Source organism: Heptranchias perlo, chromosome 20 (assembly GCF_035084215.1).
Source record: "Heptranchias perlo isolate sHepPer1 chromosome 20, sHepPer1.hap1, whole genome shotgun sequence".
Lineage (NCBI taxonomy): Eukaryota > Metazoa > Chordata > Chondrichthyes > Hexanchiformes > Hexanchidae > Heptranchias > Heptranchias perlo.
Genome location: NC_090344.1, coordinates 36,285,938 through 36,305,154, shown reverse-complemented (window position 1 = coordinate 36,305,154; position 19,217 = coordinate 36,285,938). Strand labels below are relative to the sequence as shown.

General features: G+C 42.8%; 1 protein-coding gene and 1 long non-coding RNA gene across 5 annotated transcripts in view; one reads left to right on the top strand and one right to left on the bottom strand.

Moving 5' to 3' along the window:
- LOC137335698 (annexin A4-like) overlaps positions 1 to 8,633 on the bottom strand; it is a 58,136-nt gene extending 49,503 nt beyond the window's left edge. Inside the window, exon 1 of one of the 2 annotated variants that reach the window (XM_068001000.1) lies at positions 8,525 to 8,633. The gene's annotated coding sequence lies outside the window, so the exon portion shown is untranslated. The remainder of the gene's footprint in view (positions 1 to 8,524) is intronic. The other variant, XM_068001001.1, reaches the window with a different exon arrangement.
- Positions 1 to 19,217, top strand: part of LOC137335700 (uncharacterized) — a 200,195-nt gene that overhangs the window by 53,006 nt on the left and 127,972 nt on the right. The window contains exon 3 of one of the 3 annotated variants that reach the window (XR_010966478.1): positions 8,229 to 8,920. The exons of the other annotated variants lie outside the window; for them this stretch is intronic. This is a non-coding gene — a long non-coding RNA (uncharacterized lncRNA). Of the gene's footprint in view, positions 1 to 8,228; positions 8,921 to 19,217 lie in introns of those variants that run through there. 3 annotated transcript variants of the gene reach the window in all.

The following is a 19,217-nucleotide window of genomic DNA, read 5'->3' as shown; positions in this document are numbered from 1 at the left end:
TTAATCTAACATGGATCCTAAGGCAATATTACAACACCAGTCCTTGAAGCAGGTATGTAATGTAAATACACCAAATGTCAGGTTGAGGTAGCAACATAGGCTGCTGTGTCCAGCAATAGCAATCTGTTGCATGGCAGTAGAATTCATAGAATCATACAGGGGGCTGTTAGGCCCATCCTGCTCAGGCCGGCTCTTTGAAAGAGTATCCAATTAGTATGACTCCCCTCCTCCCACTCTTTCCCCATAGCCCTGCAATTCCAGACACAAGACTGGATTTTCAGCCCTGTCAATTACTCAACATCTTGGGTTGCTTGACAGAGATGCTGTCAAAAGAGAGCTAGCTATCTCAAAGTAAGGGGCGAAGGTAATTATCTAGCTGAGCCACATGGACCAGCAAGAACTGAGCTTCCAGCTATATGAGTTGGCTGCTCTGCGTCCGATCAGTGGCTAGGGTCCTGTAGTTCACCTCAGTCCCCGATGAGGGGGAAGAAATTGGCCTGGGGTCCTACTTCTGATAGCCGTTCAGTGACTCCTGCTGGAATATGTGCAGGCGTCTGGTCAGGATCGGATCATGTGTAATGGTGATACTTCCAAGCTTCTCCCTCCCTCTCCCACAAAGCAGTCGACTAACCTGTGCAAATTGTCTGCTGCATTTCCTACAAGTGACTACTCTTGAAGAGTACTTAATCAGCTGTAAAGTGCTTTGGGACGTCCTGAAGTTGTGAAAGGAGCTATATAAATGCAAGTCTTCATTCATAGATCATATGGGTGAGCTACCAGGGGGTGCTTAGCACCTGTGTAGTGGTTAACTGGTCTTCGACACAGAAAATAAAGTGAGCAAAAGGTCATTAAAAGCCAATCCACATCCTGTTTCACAAGCTAATACTTTAGTAAGAATTAGTTTTAAATAACCTACATTTATGTGGGGCCACAAAATAGGGAACTTGGTCATCTCTCCCTCTTGCATTCCACAGACTCTTAAAACCCATCAACTAACCACTACTTAGTTTACCTCACCTTCTCAAATTTGTCCTGCACCGACTCAGACCTTTCTCGGCATAAAAAAATGTTTCAAGCAGATTTTTTTTCCCCTTGGGCCATGCATTGCCGCCACTTCACTTCAGAGCTCAGGGCACTACTATAGCTTCAAAAAAGGCTGGGGCTTGTAATGTCCTGTCTTATATATATGGAGAAGACGACTGGAGTATGTGTGGTGACAGTATCAGACACTATCACCTGAGGGGGAGAAAGATCATGAATTCACAAATGGGCAAGGGCACTTGTTAAGACCCAACATAAAACCATGCAAGACCAGGTTTCAAAGTGTCAAAATTGTTTCAACTGCTACATCGATGCTTTCCACTTAAATCTTACTTCTATACAGAAATAAAGTCAGCCCCTATTTCTCCCCCACCACACAATGATGGCTCAGCTTGTTACCACAGTAAGCAGCCAAGCCACACAGTTGAGGAAGGTCCCAAGGCTGTTCACCAGAATGTGCTGAATTAGTTCTGTCATCATGGTGCATGACAATTGGCCTCATTGCCCCCGGGTAAAAGAAGGGGAAAATAACAAGGAAATATTTTGCCCCCGATTGCCTGCTCTATATCTATATAGATAAAAAGAGCGAGGTGAGTGGTGATGTCCCCACAGTTGAACTGCCATTTATCTCCAGTTTTCTCCCCCTCCTCTGGTGCAGTATTGACTCATGCTCCAGTTCAGTACCATGGGTACTGAGTGCCATTTGGCAAATCACTCAAATGGCTGTTTTTAAGCCGAGAACCTAGTGAACATCAACAAGCTTTTCAATTAAAAAAAAGACATTAATTCACCATCCCTCAAGGACGAAATACATGTTTGTTAACCAACCAGTCTCCGGTATTGAATTCTGATGTCCTTTGGAGAGTATTTAACAGTCAGAGGGTACCATCGGGCCAGGGATTCCAGCTGGGCTGTTTTATTATCTCATGCATATATACACACACCGTAGCATGAAATTGGACAGGGTGCACAGAACAGCAACACAACTGATTCCAACTTCCACAGTCTGCTAACACTTAATGTCTAACCTCCTATCAGGGAAAGTAACCACTTAACCAGGGTGAAGGGTCCCTGTACGACTGCAGACCAACAAGGATAAAACACCTTCAGGGAGGGAGATAATGGATAGAAAAAAGATAGGAGGGAAAATTATAACATAATTGGATTTTCTTTGGCATGTTTAAGTACGGGTTTCAGATAATAGAGAACAGACAAAACCACAAGAGAGTGCGTGAACACATTCCTGAACTGTTTGCAACACAGTTTAAGTTTGTTAGATTATAAACGCCTCCAGTTTGCCTGTTGCAGCTGAGTTCACATTTTTCTTTGCAACCATGAATCGCTGTACACCATCGATGCATTTGCCCTGCAGGTTTACCATCAGTACAAAGCAGTTCCTGCTTCACACTGATGTTAACTGGCAACGTAAACCCAGAGTTAAGGCAGACTTGAGTCTGGAGCAGAAAGGAGCTGAGAGAGGAGGGGGGGTGGGGGGGGGTTGGAGGAATAGACAGTCCCACACTGACTCAGACACTGCATGGCTTGTAGAATTAGTGTGGTGTCAAACCTGGTTTGTAAAGTGCTTGCGTTTGGGAAGGGGAGCTGTTTGATTTCCTCTGAACTTTTTAAGCCTACCTAACTTCACAACAGCAACTTGCATTTAAATAGCACCTTTAACATAGTAAGAAGGTCCCAAGGTGCTTCACTGGAGCATTTATTAAACAAAATTTGACACTGAGCCACATAAGGAGATATTAGGACAGGTAACCAAAAGCTTGGTCGAAGAAGTAGGTTTTAAGGAGCATTTTAAAAGGAGAGCGGTGGAGAGGCAGAGGGGTTTAGGGAGGGAATTCCAGAGCTTAAGGCCTAGCATTCCCTGCACAGAGAAAAATCATACAGGCAGTAAAAAAAGGGATTTTTTGTCATTTTCTTTGACCACTTATCAGTTATCAAAATATTAGAGATAGAGATAAAAGAATGTTTGACTGGGTGGTGAGAGGAGAGGTCGTGTGATAGAACCTCCAGGAATATGTCCAGAGTTGGTAACCCTACCTTACGAACTTGGGCTGTGTCTGGAGTGAGCATGAGCTGTGTAACTCTAAAGGGAGTTCTAGTGGTGATGGCTCCTATGAAGTCATTTACGGTGATGAACTGAGTTATCACAACACGCTTTATCTACTTTTCCCACATAGTGATCAGAAACAGCAATGTGATTTGCACAAATTGGATGCTCGAATGTTAGAACAGTCAGCTGAAAAGGATGGAGATTTTTACTTAGAAACAATGCATTGTTTCAGAGATAAACTTATACTGTACCAGATTATAAAGGCATGTCAGTGAATCACACCATTATATTTTGAAGACATTTTTGTACCATGGACAAGAGTTCTTGCTGGTGCTGTCTCACCATCTCCCTAATCTGTCTGGGTGAACGAAGTGCATACGAAACAACTTGGTTCAAAAGAAACCTTTCTTATTGAACTGGTACATGATTCCCAGTGCAGTCAAACAGGAAAAGGGAGGAGGGAGAACATACTCCAATATTTATTTGATTCACAAACAGAACATGGTGGAAACACAAGGCAGGTCAATGAGCATCAGAAAAACAAAGACAAGTTAATGAGTTTTGGGTACATCCTTCATCAGACTAATGCTTTTTAAAAAGTTTTCAGTTGATGAAGGGCCCATACCTAAAACATTAACCTGTCTTTTCACTTCACAGATGCTGACTGACCTGCGTATTTTCCAGCATTTTCTGATCTTGTTTCAGATTCCCACAATTTGGACTCTTGCCCTCTATTTGTTTCACTTTATTTTTGCATCAAGGAGACTAAAAGATGTCAGAGTCAGACATATATAGCCTGGAACTGCAGAAGGTTTTGTAAAGCCACTTGTGAGAAGGAAACCAAAAGCAACAATGTCACATCTACAAGTAGAATGAACCCCATCCCACTGAGCACTGGAGAACACTATCTATATATAGAATCAGCAGGTATAAGACATTAAGTAACAGGTTTGTAGTTTCCTCAGCTTGAGAAATATAAAATTTATGGAGAACTGTTAACATATGGAATAGACTAACAGCACAGTGAACACTGACTCACTGCAACATTGAAAGGAAAGAAAATTCTTGCACGAGGACAGAGACAAACCTAGTGTGAACGGTCAAGTGGTTGTGGTCAGCAGTGGACTCTACTGCGTTTAGTGCCTCTGGCTCCCAATGATTACCAGGAGCCGGTAGCAACACCAGAGTAACCTTGCTGGATTCACTTAACGAGAGCGGTCAAGACCACCTAGTAAAGAATGGCTCCTCCTGGCCTTAGCGAATCTAACAAGTTTGCTTCGATGATGCCGCCAACCACCCAAGACCCACACCTGAAGAGCCAGTGACCACCAGCAAGTAGCTTATGAAACAGGTCTGTGCTGCAAGAGGAGGATGAAGCCAAAGAGTTTTCCTCATGGCCTATTTTTAATCCCTCAACCAACATTAAACCAGATTGTCTGGTAATTATTACATTGCTCTTTGTGGTATCTTGCTGTGCATAAATGGGCTGCTGCATTTCCTGCATTACAACAGTGACTACGCTTCAAAAAGTACTTCATTGGCTGTAAAGTGCTTTGGGACATCAAGGTCGTGAAAGACACTATATAAATGCAAAACTTTCTTTCCTGCCCCCACACTCAGAATTCATTAAACAAAAAGCAAAACACTGCAGATGCTGGAAATCTCAAAATAAAAACAAAATGCTGAAGCACTTAGCAGATGAAGCAGCACCTGTGCACAGGGGGAGGTAGAGTTAATGTTTCAGGTCGATGACCTTTCATCAGAATGCATTAATCTCACCCCTGATGGGAGTATATTTTGTTTCAAGACTACTTTATCCGAATGCACACAGCATTCGCAACAAGGTAGATGAATTGACAGGACAAATAGAAGTAAATGGGTCTGATCCAATTGCCATTACGGAGACGTGGCTGCAGGGTGACCAAGGCTGGGAACTGAATATTCAAGGATATTCAACATTTAGGAAGGACAGGCAAAAAGGAAAAAGGAGGTGGGGTAGCACTGTTGATAAAGGATGAGATCAGTACAATAGTGAGAAAGGATCTTGGCTCAGAAGATCAAGATGTAGAATCAGTTTGGGTGAAGCTAAGAAACAGCAAGGGGCAGAAAACATTGGTGGGAGTTGTTTATAGGCCAAACAGTCGTGGTAATGAGGGGCACGGTATAAAGCAGGAAATTAGAAGTGTATGTAACAAGGGTAATACAGTAATCATGGGGGACTTTAATCTATATATAGATTGGGCAAACCAAGTTAGCACTAATACTGTGGAGAACGAATTCCTGGAATGTATACCAGATGGTTTTCTAGATCAGTATGTTGAGGAACCAACTAGGGAACAAGCTATTTTAGATCTAGTATTGTGCAATGAGAAAGGGTTAATTAATAATCTTGTTGTAAAGGAGCACTTCAGGAAGAGTGACCATAATATGATGAATTCTTCATTAAGTTTGAAAGTGATGTAGTTCAATCCGAAACCAGGGTCTTAAATCTAAACAAAAGGAAACTACGAAGGTATGAGACGCAAGTTGGCTGTGGTTGATTGGGAAACGACATTAAAAAAGGTATGACGGTAGACAGGCAATGGCTAGCATTTAAAGAATTAATACATAATTTGCAACAAATATGTATTACTTTAAGGCACAAAAACCCAACAGGAAAAGTGGTTCAACTGTAGCTAACAAGAGAAATTAAAGATCGTATTAAATCAAGGAAGAGGCATATAAAGTTGCCAGAAAAAGCAGCAAGTCTGAGGATTGGGAGCATTTTAGAATTCAAAGGAGGACTATGAAATTGATAAAGAAAGGGAAAATATGAGTGTAAACTGGCAAGAATCATAAAAACTGATTTTTAAATACCTATAGAAGCTTTTACAAAGGAAAAGACTGGCGAAGGCAAATGTGGGTCCCTTACAGATAGAAGGGAGCATTTATAATGGGGAATAAGGAAATGGCAGAGAAACTAAAATACTGTGTCTGTCTTCATGGAAGACACAAAAAACCTCCCAGAAATAGAGAACCAAGGGTCTGGCAAGAATGAGGAACTGAAAGAAATTAGTATTAGTTAAAAAAAATACTAGAGAAGTTAATGGGATTGAAAGTCGATAAATCCCAAGGACCTGATGATCTACATCCCAGGTTTTGAGAGAGGTGGCTATAGAGATAGTGGATACATTGGTTGTCATCTTCCAAAATGCTATATATTCTGGAATGGTTCTTGCCGATTGGAGGGTAGCAAATCTAACCCCACTATTTAAGAAAGGAGGGAGAAAACAGGGAACTACAGACCTGTTAGCCTGACATCAGTAGTCAGGAAAATGCTAGAATTTATTTTAAAGGATGTAATAACAGGACACTTAGAAAATAATAATAGGATTTGGCAGAGTCAACATGGATTTATGAAAGGGAAATCATGTTTGACAAACCTATTGGAGTTCTTTGAGGACATAACTAGTAGAATAGATAAGGAGAAAACCATTGGACATGGTCTATTTAGATTTTCAGAAGGCTTTCGATAAGGTCCCACATAGGAGGTTGGTGAACAAAGTTAGAGCACATGGAATTGGGGGTAATATACTGGCATGGATTGAGAATTGGTTAACAGAAAGAGGAATAAACAGGCCTTTTTCAGGTTGGCAGACTGTGACTAATGGGGTACCGCAGGGGTGCTTGGGTCCCAGCTATTCACAATCTATATGAGGGGACCAAATGTAATATTTCCAAGTTTGCTGATGACACAAAACTAGGTGGAAAGTGAGTTGTGAGGAAGCAAAGAGGATAGCAGATGGAATATAATGTGGAAAAATGTAAAGTCATCCACTTTGGAAGGAAAAACAGAAATGCAGAGTATTTTTTAAAATGGTGACAGATTGGGAAATGTTGATGTTCAAAGGGACCTGGGTATCCTTTGATCTGAGTCACTGAAAGCTAACATGAAGGTGCAGCAAGCAATTAGGAAGGCAAATGGTATGTTGGCCTTCATTACAAGAGGATTTGAGTACAGGAGTAAAGATGTCTTATTGCAATTATGTAGGGCCTTGGTGAGACCACACCTAGAGTATTGTGTACAATTTTGATCTCCTTACCTAAGAAAGGATGTACTTGCCATAGAGGGAGTGCAACAAAGGTTCACCAGACAGATTCCTGGGATGGCAGGATTGTCATAAGGAGATATTGAGTAAACTAGGCCTGTATTCACTAGAGTTTAGAAGAATGAGAGGTAATCTCATTGAAACATACAAAATTCTTACAGTGCTCAACAGGGTAGATGCAGGGAGGATGTTTCCCCGAGCTGGGGAGTCTAGAACCAGTGGTCACCGTCTCATGGGTAGGCCATTTAGGACTGAGATGAGAAGAAATTTCTTCTGAGGGTGGTGAATCTTTGGAATTCTCTACCCCAGGGGGCAGTGGAGGCTCAGTCACTGAGTACATTCCAATCAGAGACCGATAGATTTCTAGCAATACTATGGGTATCAAGGGATATGCGGATAGTGCAGGAAAATGGCATGGATCTTGTTGAATGATGGATGGCCTGCTCCTGCTCCTATTTCTTATGTTCTAGCTCAGCACAAAGACTTCACCCCATTTAACAATGTATGTCAAAATTGCTTTGAAAGAACGAAGAGACTACCTGATAGGTGAATCTCAAACTAGAGATTCAGACCCAGTATCTGGGCAACAGGTGTGGTGTCCGGAAAAAAGTCTAAACCAACAACTGGGAACCGTCCAAAATGCTCATTCATTCACAAAAAAAAACACATGTTAGATTTAAAGCGTCTCAGAGGCACACCATAGCACACTTCTAAAGCAAAGTAGCACATCCCCCTAATATGGAGATGCCGGTGATGGACTGGGGTTGACAATTGTAAACAATTTTACAACACCAAGTTATAGTCCAGCAATTTTATTTTAAATTCACAAGCTTTCGGAGGCTACCTCCTTCCTCAGGTTACCTCTTTCCACATCGGCTACCTCTTTCCACATCGTTCACCTGAGGAAGGAGGTAGCCTCCGAAAGCTTGTGAATTTAAAATAAAATTGCTGGACTATAACTTGGTGTTGTAAAATTGTTTACAATCCCCCCAATAGGCAGACTTGCTCAAGAGATGCCTCTGTACCTTTCACAGGGTCCGGATTTGCAGTGATTGAGGAGTCAGCCACAAATCATCCTCAGCAAACAACTCAGTGCGAGTTGGTGTTGGGAATGCAACTTTTAACACACAAGGCTCGGCTCGACATTACTTCAGCTGTTCAACCCCAAGAAACTACAAAACGATGCTCGCACCAATTGAAAAACACACCCTGACATCGACATGGACACACTGGAAACTGACGCCGCGCAACAAGTTGGAAGAACAAACAATCCCGCAACAGCGCCGCCTCTTCCCTGCTTTTTTTTGTTGAAATCTTGCTACAAACTTACCTGAAAGTGCCGAAACCTTCCTGACACACAACAACCCTGTTAGCTCTTGAATGTTTATGAGAGTTCCTTAGTGAAGATGGCTGCCCTCTTAAACAAAAATGGGCGGAAACGTCCTACCTAAAAGAGCCAACGAGCAAAGCCTGTAAGCTCGTTGGCTCCTCAAGCTAATGTGTTGACTTAAAAGAAACGAATCATAATAGTCACTGAAAAAAGTATTTAATTGGAAGAAAGATGTTCTGGTTTTTGTTTGTAACAATATCATAAATGCGTTCTTTATGTTTGCAGTTTTGCTACAAACAGTGGTCGAGAAAATCCTTCCTCATTACAAGTTATGATAGAATAAAACTCATTTTTATTGTAGTCGCTAAAAAAAAAATCAACCCATATTTAGGCTAAGCTGGCACATGACGGTGTTATAACACTTCTTTATGTAAACGTACAGAAATTATTCCACATGAAAGATTTTCAATTAAACTAAAAGTTTCAGCGATCCAAGGTGGAACATGGGCTGTTAATTAAAAGGTGATTTTACAATTGGATGAGAACTTTTTTTGCCCAGTAGGTGCTATAAGGAGGCAGCCTCTGAAATAGGGTTGCCAATCCTCCAGGATTGTCCTGGAGTCTCAAGGAATGAAAGATTAATCTCCAAGACAATGCTGCGAGCAACTCCGGCAGAAAAATTACAGGTTCTTAAAAAAAAGGTGTGATTTTTTTTCATTTTCTTTGAAGACTTTCATTTATTTACAAAAATATTGGAGATGGGAAAAGGCTATTTGACCTGGTGGGGCGGTTGGTGGCGGGAGGTCATGTGATGAAACCCCCTGGAATATGTCCAACCAGAGTCGGCAACCCTACTGTGGAGTTCCCAGCACCGTATTTTCGTGCATCGCGCATCAGATCAGGGGCCAGTTGTTTTGGGCTACTAAACAGCTGGATTCGTGGATTTGCGTAAGAGGGTTAGGGCTGCCAAACCTCCAGGATTGTCCTGGAGTCTCCAGGAATTAAAGATTAACCCTGAACACTACCACGAGCAACCCGGGAGAAAAATCATAGGGGCACTTAAAAAATTTATTTATTGTTATAAAAATATTGGCGGTGGGAAAAAAAGGCTGTTTGACTGGGCAGGGTGGTTGGAGGGGGGAGGTCATGTGATGGGATCTGCAGGAATATGTCCAACCAGAGTTGCCAGCCGTAAAGTGTGTCATGAGGCAGAATGGCCTGCATCAGTCCCAGGTTTGTACCAGCTGCAGGGCAACATGACACAACATCAGGTCTCTATCCCACATAGGATATACAGGGCTGGAAAAGACCATCTTACCAGTCCCATTGTCTAGGAAATATCACCTCCCTCAATACTTCTCATTACCTGAATTGGCTTCCAACAGAGCTACAGGGAGAACAGTGCCACAGGCAGAATGATGGCGATATAAATGGGAAGGTGGGGGAACAGCATAAAAATAGCAAGCGAAGCACTGGAGTTTCATTTCTAGAGGGATAGAATTGAAAAGCAGAGAAGTTATGTTAAACTTGTATAGAGCTTTGGTTAGACCACGCTTGGAGTACTGTGAACATTTCTGGTCTCCATATTATAAAAAGCATATGGAGGCACTGGAGAAGGTACAAAAAAGATTTACTAGGATCATACCAGAACTGAGAGGTTATAACTATCAGGAAAGATTGAACAGAGAACAGATAGAAAAGAGAAGACTGAGGGGTGACCTGATAGAGGTCTTTAAAATTGTGAAAGAGTCTGATAGGGTCGACATAGAAAAGATGTTTCCACTTGTGGGGGAGACCAGAACTAGGGGCCAGAAATATAAGATAGTCACTAATACATCCAATCGAGAATTCAGGAGAAACTTCTTTACCCAAAGAGTGGTTAGAATGTGGAACTCACTACCACAAGGAGTAGTTGAGGTGAATAGTATTGATGCATTTAAGGGGAAGCTAGATAAACACATAAGGGAGAAAGGAATAGAAGGATATGTTGATAGGGTTAGAGGAAGAGGGGTAGGAGAATGCTCCTGTGGAGCATAAACACTGCCATGGATCTTTTGGGCTGAATGGCCCGTTTCTGTGCTGTAAATTCTATATAATTCAATGTAATATAGTGGATACAAGCAGCATCCAGTATCATACAAAATATTTCTGTGTTATAGTTTCTTTGAGTTCAGCTAATGTACAGTGAACTTTGAATGTAATGCTCTTCGATGCTTTTTGAAAGGATCGCCTTTATCGTGGGGACAGTAAATGTACAATACTGGCTAGAGGCAGCTGGTAGTATCAGGGGTTAATAGCCCAGCTGATTTGTTGGTGAGGAGCCATTAACACATTAATTATATCAAGGCTTTTCCCGGCTGTGACGTGTTGTATATGTGCAAGTTTGCCAATGGAAGAGAAGGTGGAGCCATTTTTGGTAATGGCTGACCCATCTGGGAAATATCGACGGAGGAAGTCAATTGTTGTCTCAAAATTAACACTTGTGACATGAAAGACTATTTTTGGCTTAAAGGCCCTATGACACCAAACTGCATTTAGTCCACACAGTTCAACCATAATTACCACGTTGCATTGATTAATCAGAACAACACAGAAACACGCATGCACGTAAACACCATCAAAGGGTTCATCTTCAATATTCTGAAAAGAGACTCCAAGACCCAAGAGGGCTTTGTTACTTTCATGTCAAGGATTAAGTTGTAAGTAAGTTAAAAGTTGCTGTGCTGGATTCAGTTTGTTTCTGTATAAGCTTTCTGTTAATAAATCCAACTGGCACTTAAGCCTGAACAACACGATCTAGTGAAGAGGTCAGAGGGTGCACATAAGATGTCACGTACAGCTTCTTGTGTGAAATATCTCAGTAACGTTCCTGTGAAGCGCCTTGTGATGTTTTACTACGTTAAAGGAGCTACATAAATGCAAGTTGTTGTTGTTTTAAAAGGGTAATTATAACCCTGAGGCTAAACCTGTCCACTCAGTGGATTATTTTATATGTTTTGCATTGTAGGAGGCGTGAGCCAGCTTTGTTGCTATGAGCATGGATAGCAAGTGTTAGGAAAAATATTGACATTGTAATGTAGGGCACACAGGTGACCTGAACAAGAAGATAAAAGGGGCTTGAGAGAACTTGTGAGAAATGTAATGTCAACTGGGGGAGATGTTGAGGAGTACTGGGCGAGGGAGGATCCATCCAAAGACCTGTGTTGTTTCTAATCTACATTAATGACTAAACCCAAAACTAAGTGTAAGATGGTCAGATTTTTAAAAATTCATTCATGGGATATGGGCGTCGCTGGCAAAGCCAGCATTTATTGCCCATCCGTAGTTGCCCTTGAGAAGGTGGTGGTGAGCCGCCTTCTTGAACCACTGCAGTCCGTGTGGTGAAGCTTCTCCCACAGTGCTGTTAGGTACGGAGTTGCAGGATTTTGACCCAGCGACGATGAAGGAACGGCGATATATTTCCAAGTCGGGATGGTGTGTGACTTGAAGGGGAAGGTGTAGGTGATGGTTTTCCCACGTGCCTGCTGCCCTTGCCTTTCTAGGTGGCAGAGGCTGTGGGTTTGGGAGGTGCTGTCGAAGAAGCCTTGGTGAGTTGCTGCACTGCATCCTGTGGATGGTACACACTGCAGCCACGGTACACCAGTGGTGAAGGGAGTGAATGTTTAGGGTATGGATGGGGTGCAATCATGTGGGCTGCTTTGTCCTGGATGGTGTCGAGCTTCTTGAGTGCTCTTGGAGCTGCACTCATTCAGGCAAGTGGAGAGTATTGCAATACTCCTGTCTTGTGCCTTGTAGATGGTGGAAAGGCTTTGGGGAGTCAGGAGGTGAGTCACTCGCCGCAGAATACCCAGCCTCTGACCTGCTCTTGTGGCCACAGTATTTGTGTGGCTGGTCCAGTTAAGTTTCTGGTCAATGGTGACCCCAGGACGTTGATGGTGGGGGATTCGGTGATGGTAATGCCGTTGAATGTCAAGGGGAGGTGGTTAGACTCTCTCTTGTTGGAGATGGTCATTGCCTGGTACTTGTCTGGCGCGAATGTAACTTGCCACTTATCAGCCCAAGCCATGATGCTGTCCAGGTGTTGCTACATGCGGGCACGGACTGCTTCATTATCTGAGGGGTTGCGAATGGAACTGAACACTGTGCAGTCATCAGTGAACATCCCCACTTCTAACCTTATGATGGAGGGAAGGTCATTGATGAAGCAGCTGTAGATGGTTGGGCCTAGGACACTGCCCTGAGGAACTCCTGCAGCGATGTCCTGAGGCTGAGATGATTGGCCTCCAACAACCACTACCACCTTCCTTTGTGCTAGGTATGACTCCAGCCACTGAAGACCATAAGAGATAGGAGCAGGAGTCGGCCATTCGGCCCCTCGAGCCTGCTCTACCATTCAATGAGATCATGGTTGATCTGATTTTTACCTCAACTCCACTTTCCCGCCTTTTCCCCATATCCTTTGACTCCCTTGCTGATCAAAAATTTGTCTAACTCAGCCTTGAATGTATTCAATGACTCAGCCTCCACAGCTTTTTGGGGTAAAGAATTCCAAAGATTCACGACCCTCTGGGAGAAGAAATTCCTCCTCATTTCCGTCTTAAACGGGTGACCCCTTATTCTGAGACTATACCCTCTAGTTTTAGATTCCCCCATGAGGGGTAACATCCTCTCAGCATCTACCCTATCGAGTCCCCTCAGAATCTTGTATGTTTCAATAAGACCTCCTCTCATTCTTCTGAACTCCAATGAGTATCGACCCAACCTGTTCAATCTTTCCTCATAAGACAACCCTCCCATACCCGGAATCAACCGAGTGAACCTTCTCTGAACTGCCTCCAATGCAAGTATGTCCTTCCTTAAATAAGGGCACCAGAACTGTACGCAGTACTCCAGGTGTGGTCTCACCAGCACCTTGTATAGTTGTAGCATGACTTCCCTGCTTTTATACTCCATCTCCCGAGAAATAAAGGCCAATATTCCGTTTGCCTTTTGGATTACCTGCTGCACCTGTATGTTGAGTTTTTGTGTTTCATGTACGAGGACACCCAGGTCCCTCTGTATCGCAGCATTTTGTAATATTTCTCCATTCAAATAATATTTTGCTTTTTTATTTTTCCTCCCAAAGTGGATGAGTTCACATTTTCCCTCTGATTCCCATTGACTTCAATTTTACTAGGGCTCCTTGATGCCAAACTCAGTCAAATGCTGCCTTGATGTCAAGGGCAGTCATTCTCACCTCACCTCTGGAATTCAGCTCTTTTGTCCATGTTTGGATCAAAGCTCACGAGATTAAAATAGTGAGAACAGTAGAGGTCAAGGATGTAGTTAATGATTTGCAGGAGGTTTAAAATGGTTATATGTTAGCCAGACAAATGGTAAATTAAACATCACACTGAAAAATTTGAAGTATTGTACATTGGTGGAAGAATTGTGTGAATGAAAAACAATTTTAAAACAGGTATTAAGAAGAATTTCTTTACTCAGGGTGATAAACCTCTCATAATGAGGCCGGGTGCTATAATGGCAGAGGTAGAATAGCTAAGAGCTGAACTTAAATGGGCCATACCTAATTTCTGCTTTTCACTATAAATGGGGGATGACATAGCACAGGCTTTGGGAAGCTGCAATATTGCATACTAAGTGAATTCGGTACCCAGCGTAAACTCGAGGGCTGATATTCTGAGTATGTGCACTCATGATTTCCTGATATGCTGAGTCACTGGTTAAGGCTCCCCACCAATACTCGTAAAATTGGCCCCATGCTACCTGCAACCCCCATTTTAAACCCCCTACTTCATACTGCAGTGAACTTGGATTGGATGCCTCGCTCTCTGCCTCTCCTCTCCTCTTTCCCCCAATACCAGTGTGAAATCTCTGGTCCAAGATTTATGCCAATATGAACCCACTATCTTTACAGGATTATAAATAAACGCCTGATCACTTTTCAATCTGCAGTGTGCCTCAGCATACCAATATACCGTGTGTACTAGTTGAGTGACTGCTTGCTGTTCCATCAGGCACTGTGTGACTTCTCTTCAATTACACCTGATTACACCATTGTGACAAGTTACTTGATGCTACCGTTAACTTTAATTTAGTTTCAGTTCGGATGAATGACCCCTCTGTAACTATTAGCGGTGGCAGATACCTGGTGATGTGCCTTGGTGGGAATACCACAAATGACTATATTTGTAAGGGTTTCTCCTGCACAGTCATCTATCATCAGGGGAAACGATCAGTGAACATACGGGAGGTTAGAGCCCTGCACACCTGCTCTTCATGAATAAGAGGATTGAAAAGAGGAAACACAATGGGAAAATATGGAGACAGAATCAGACAGTCCACAGCCCTTTTAGAAAGGCAATTAAAAATTCATTAACACACATTTGATGTTGTGTTTCATTTCCCAAATGTATTTCTACCAACTGCCTGTGTGGTTGATAAAAGGGTCTCGCTCATTGTAAGGAAACGCAGCTCACTTAGTGCAGAGAACAGACAGCAATGAAGTCAAGTCAAATTACTTTGTGTGCATTGGGTCAGCGTGCACGCTTACATATAAAGGCTTTGTTAAGAGACATGCATTCTTTAATTTGGTTCGGTTGGTGGTAGGATTGATAACACTCTATTTAGAAAGGAAACAGATGTGGGATTTAGCAGAGTTTGCAGATGTGGGATTTAGCTGAATTTGCCTCAGAATCCAATGCGAATATTCCCACTAGTACGAGTATGGGATAGAATGGCAGCCACCTCCCAAAGACCATTGCTGTCCCAAGAGCCAGCTTTGACCCTGTGCAATAACCTTCCTGTCGCCCACCATGGCAGCTGCAGAGGGAGTGACTGAAGGAACCCTGAAGTAAAGCAGCTGGATTGAAGTTATGTAATGTTAATGTTATGTTATGTTGCATTATGTTACACTCTGCTATGCAACATTATATTATGCTGTGCTATGTTATGTTATTCTATATTATGCTATTTTTTAAATTTGTTCATGGGATGTGGGCGTCGCTGGCAAGGCCGGCATTTATTGCCCATCCCTAATTGCCCTTGAGAAGGTGGTGGTGAGCCGCCTTCTTGAACCGCTGCAGTCCGTGTGGTGAAGGTTCTCCCACAGTGCTGTTAGGAAGGAAGTTCCAGGATTTTGACCCAGCGACGATGAAGGAACGTCAATATATTTCCAAGTCGGGATGGTGTGTGACTTGGAGGGGAACGTGCAGGTGGTGTTGTTCCCATGTGCCTGCTGCTCTTGTCCTTCTAGGTGGTAGAGGTCGCGGGTTTGGGAGGTGCTGTCGAAGAAGCCTTGGCGAGTTGCTGCAGTGCATCCTGTGGATGGTACACACTGCAGCCACTGTGCGCCGGTGGTGAAGGGAGTGAATGTTTAGGGTGGTGGATGGGGTGCCAATCAAGCGGGCTGCTTTGTCCTGGATGGTGTCGAGCTTCTTGAGTGTTGTTGGAGCTGCACTCATCCAGGCAAGTGGAGAGTATTCCATCACACTCCTGACTTGTGCCTTGGTGGTGGAAAGGCTTTGGGGAGTCAGGAGGTGAGTCACTCGGTGCAGAATACCCAGCCTCTGACCTGCTCTTGTAGCCACAGTATTTATATGGCTGGCCCAGTTAATATTATGCTATGCCAAGTTATGTTATGTTCTGCTATGCTATGCTTTACTATGTTATGATATCTTATAGTAAGTTATGCTTTGTTATGTTATGTTGTGTTATGTTGTGTTGTGTTATGGCTATGCTATGTTATGCTATGCTATGTTCTTTATGTAATGCTATGCTATGCTATGGGGCGATTTGATCGAGATATTAAGGGGAACTGATAAGGTAGATAGAGAGAAACTATTTCCGCTGGTTGGGGAGTCTCGGACTAGGGGACACAGCCTAAAAATTAGAGCCAGGACTTTCGGGAGTGAAGTGAGGAAACACTTCTACACGCAAAGTGTGGTCGAAGTTTGGAACACTCTTCCGCAAACAGCAGTTGATGCTCGCTCAGTTGTTAATTTTAAATCTGAGATTGATAGATTTTTGTTAACCGAAGGCATTAAGGGATATGGGGCTAAGGTGGATACATGGAGTTAGGTCACAGATCAGCCATGATCTCATTGAATGGCGGAACAAGTTCGAAGCGCTAAATAGCCTACTCCTGTTCCTATGTTCCAATGTTGTTATGTTATGCCATGTTATGTTATGCTATGTTATGTTATTATGTTATGTTATGTTATGTACCAAGGACAAGAAGAAGCCACCAGGCCCCTACATGCTCACACTATTTTTTGTGGGATCTCATCCCCATGTCCCAGTCCTCTAACCTCCTGGTAGAAGCAAAACAATTGAGACTTGTAGCCAATCCAAAATTCCTCTCCAACCCTTCAAAGATCATCAGCCAAATTTCAGCAGACCCCAAACTCAATCATTATTTTCTGGAATAATTAGTCTTACCCTCCATTTCTCACCATTTTTCAAAAATTCGTTCCAATGAGCCTCGTGAATGTGTCAGTCCTCACTAGCACCTCCGGAATCCTGTTCCACAGGTCGGTCATCCCTGAGAGAAATAAAACTTTTGTTTTCCATCTCTGACATATTTTTTTTAAATGTCCCTATGATTTTTCTCCTGGCTGTCGCTCATTGCGGTGTCCGGGAGATTAATTCCCGGAGACTCCGGGGCAATCCGGGAGGGTTGGTGAACCCCAGTCACAGCAGCACAGTGTAAAGCACGTCCCCACAGCACTGATTGAGGCACAAGTTACACAATGCGGACGATCACTTGCTTTTACAGATTTTCTGCCTGGGGTGAGATTGGCCTAATTTCACCTGTTTTCATGAGTATCAACCTGCTCTGTATAATCACTTGAGGCTTGCTTTTCGCTCGTAGTTACTTTCACTTTGTTTTATAGGTGGCCTCTGCAGCTTGTGTTCGAGCAGTACTTTTGGTTAAATACTTGAAGGGGAGGAAATTTGCAGGGCTTCGGGTGAAAGAGCAGGGTAGTGGGACTAATTGGATAGCTCTTTCAGAGAGCCGGCACAGGCACGATGGGCCAAATGGCCTCCTTCTGTGCTGTGAGATTCTATGATCAACTAACAAAAGTGAATTTTATGAGACATTCCCAGTGTCTCTTGGACAATACAAACAGTGAAAGTGTGAAACCCTACCAGTTTTGATAAATGGTGAATAGAGTTGAAAAATATAAAAAATTTCAAAAAAGAAAATGAGCACACGATATTAAATCAAACTGCCGTTTTTCAATTTATTCTCAATCAGCTCCCAAGGGTAAGATTTCTGCATTAAATGCAGAAATTGCTATTACATTTCCACTCACCGATTTCGCCCAATGTATCTTGAGACAAGATTGAGGCTTTATTGCTACAATCGCTCAAAATCTGCTTGATTGTCACACTGCAAGATATCGGATCATGCTACAATGTGCAATGCACAGCAGGGCTGGCTCACTGTAGCAGTAACTTTTTTGTAGCACACGCCCTCTGGGTAATTGCCCATCAGTTTCTCCCCGCTCGAGTGCCTGTCTAACTTGTATAAATTAATCACGAGCAGAAAAGCTGTCTATTTTTAATTTTTTTTAACCAATTAACTAATACTATTGGCTTCCCATTATAGATAAAGTAGGTGATACAGTAATAGTAGACAACATTCAAAGCTTGAGGTGTAATTCATCAGAAAAATAACAGGCAATCAACTTGTTATTCTCCCCTCTGCTTCGTTGCTCTGATCCTTTTCCTCTTTATGCTTCTCCTACCAGTTCCATCTCCTCCCCTGTCTTTATTTTATCCCCCTCTGATGTTCCTTATTTATACTGAATCTGGGCCAGAAACATCGCGTGAAATCATATGTGTGCTTGTTTTGGATCAAACTCAGTTATTCCAATGCTCTCCTGGCCGGTCTCCCACCCTACAGGCTCTGTAAACTTCAGCTCACCCAAAACTCTGCCGCTCACATCCAATTCCATAAAAAGTCCCGCTCACGCATCACTCCTGTTCTTGCTGACCTCCATCGAATCTTGTCACCCAACACCTACGATTTAAAATTCTAATCCCTGTGCTCAAATCCCTCCTTGGCCTCGCCCCATCCTATCTCAGTAACCTCCTCCAGCCCTACAACCCTCCGAGAACCCTGCATTCCTCTGACTCTGGTCTCTTGTGCAACCCCTTCAGCTGTCTAGGATCCATGGACTGTAATTCCCTCCCTAAACCCCTCTGCTTCTCTCTCCTCCTTTAAGACCCCCCTTAAAACCCACCCCTCCTAATATCTCATTCTTTGGCTCAGTGACCATTTTAGTCTGAGTACATCTCTGTGACGCACTTTGGGATATTTGTCTATGTTGAGGGCCCTTTTTAAATGTAAGTTGTTGTTTTCAATGAAAAGTCTATATATTACTAAAAATCTTGTGTATATGTGCGCACTTTCTGTCCAACTTCTTGTCACGATTTTTGGTCCTGTTTTTATGTCAACATTTAACATTGAAACTGTCTATGTAAACATTTAGAATGGAAAATCTGTATGTAAAGAATTGCCTGTGGTGTGGTTTGAGGTTTAGCCTGCGGAGCGCATTTGTGAAGTCTCTCTCCCATTCCTGTGCACCATCTTGTATATAAAAAGAATCTGTATATTCATGAACTGATCGTGGGTAACAACATTTTCTTAATCAGGACCTTCAGGTTTAAGTAGGAAATAACAGTG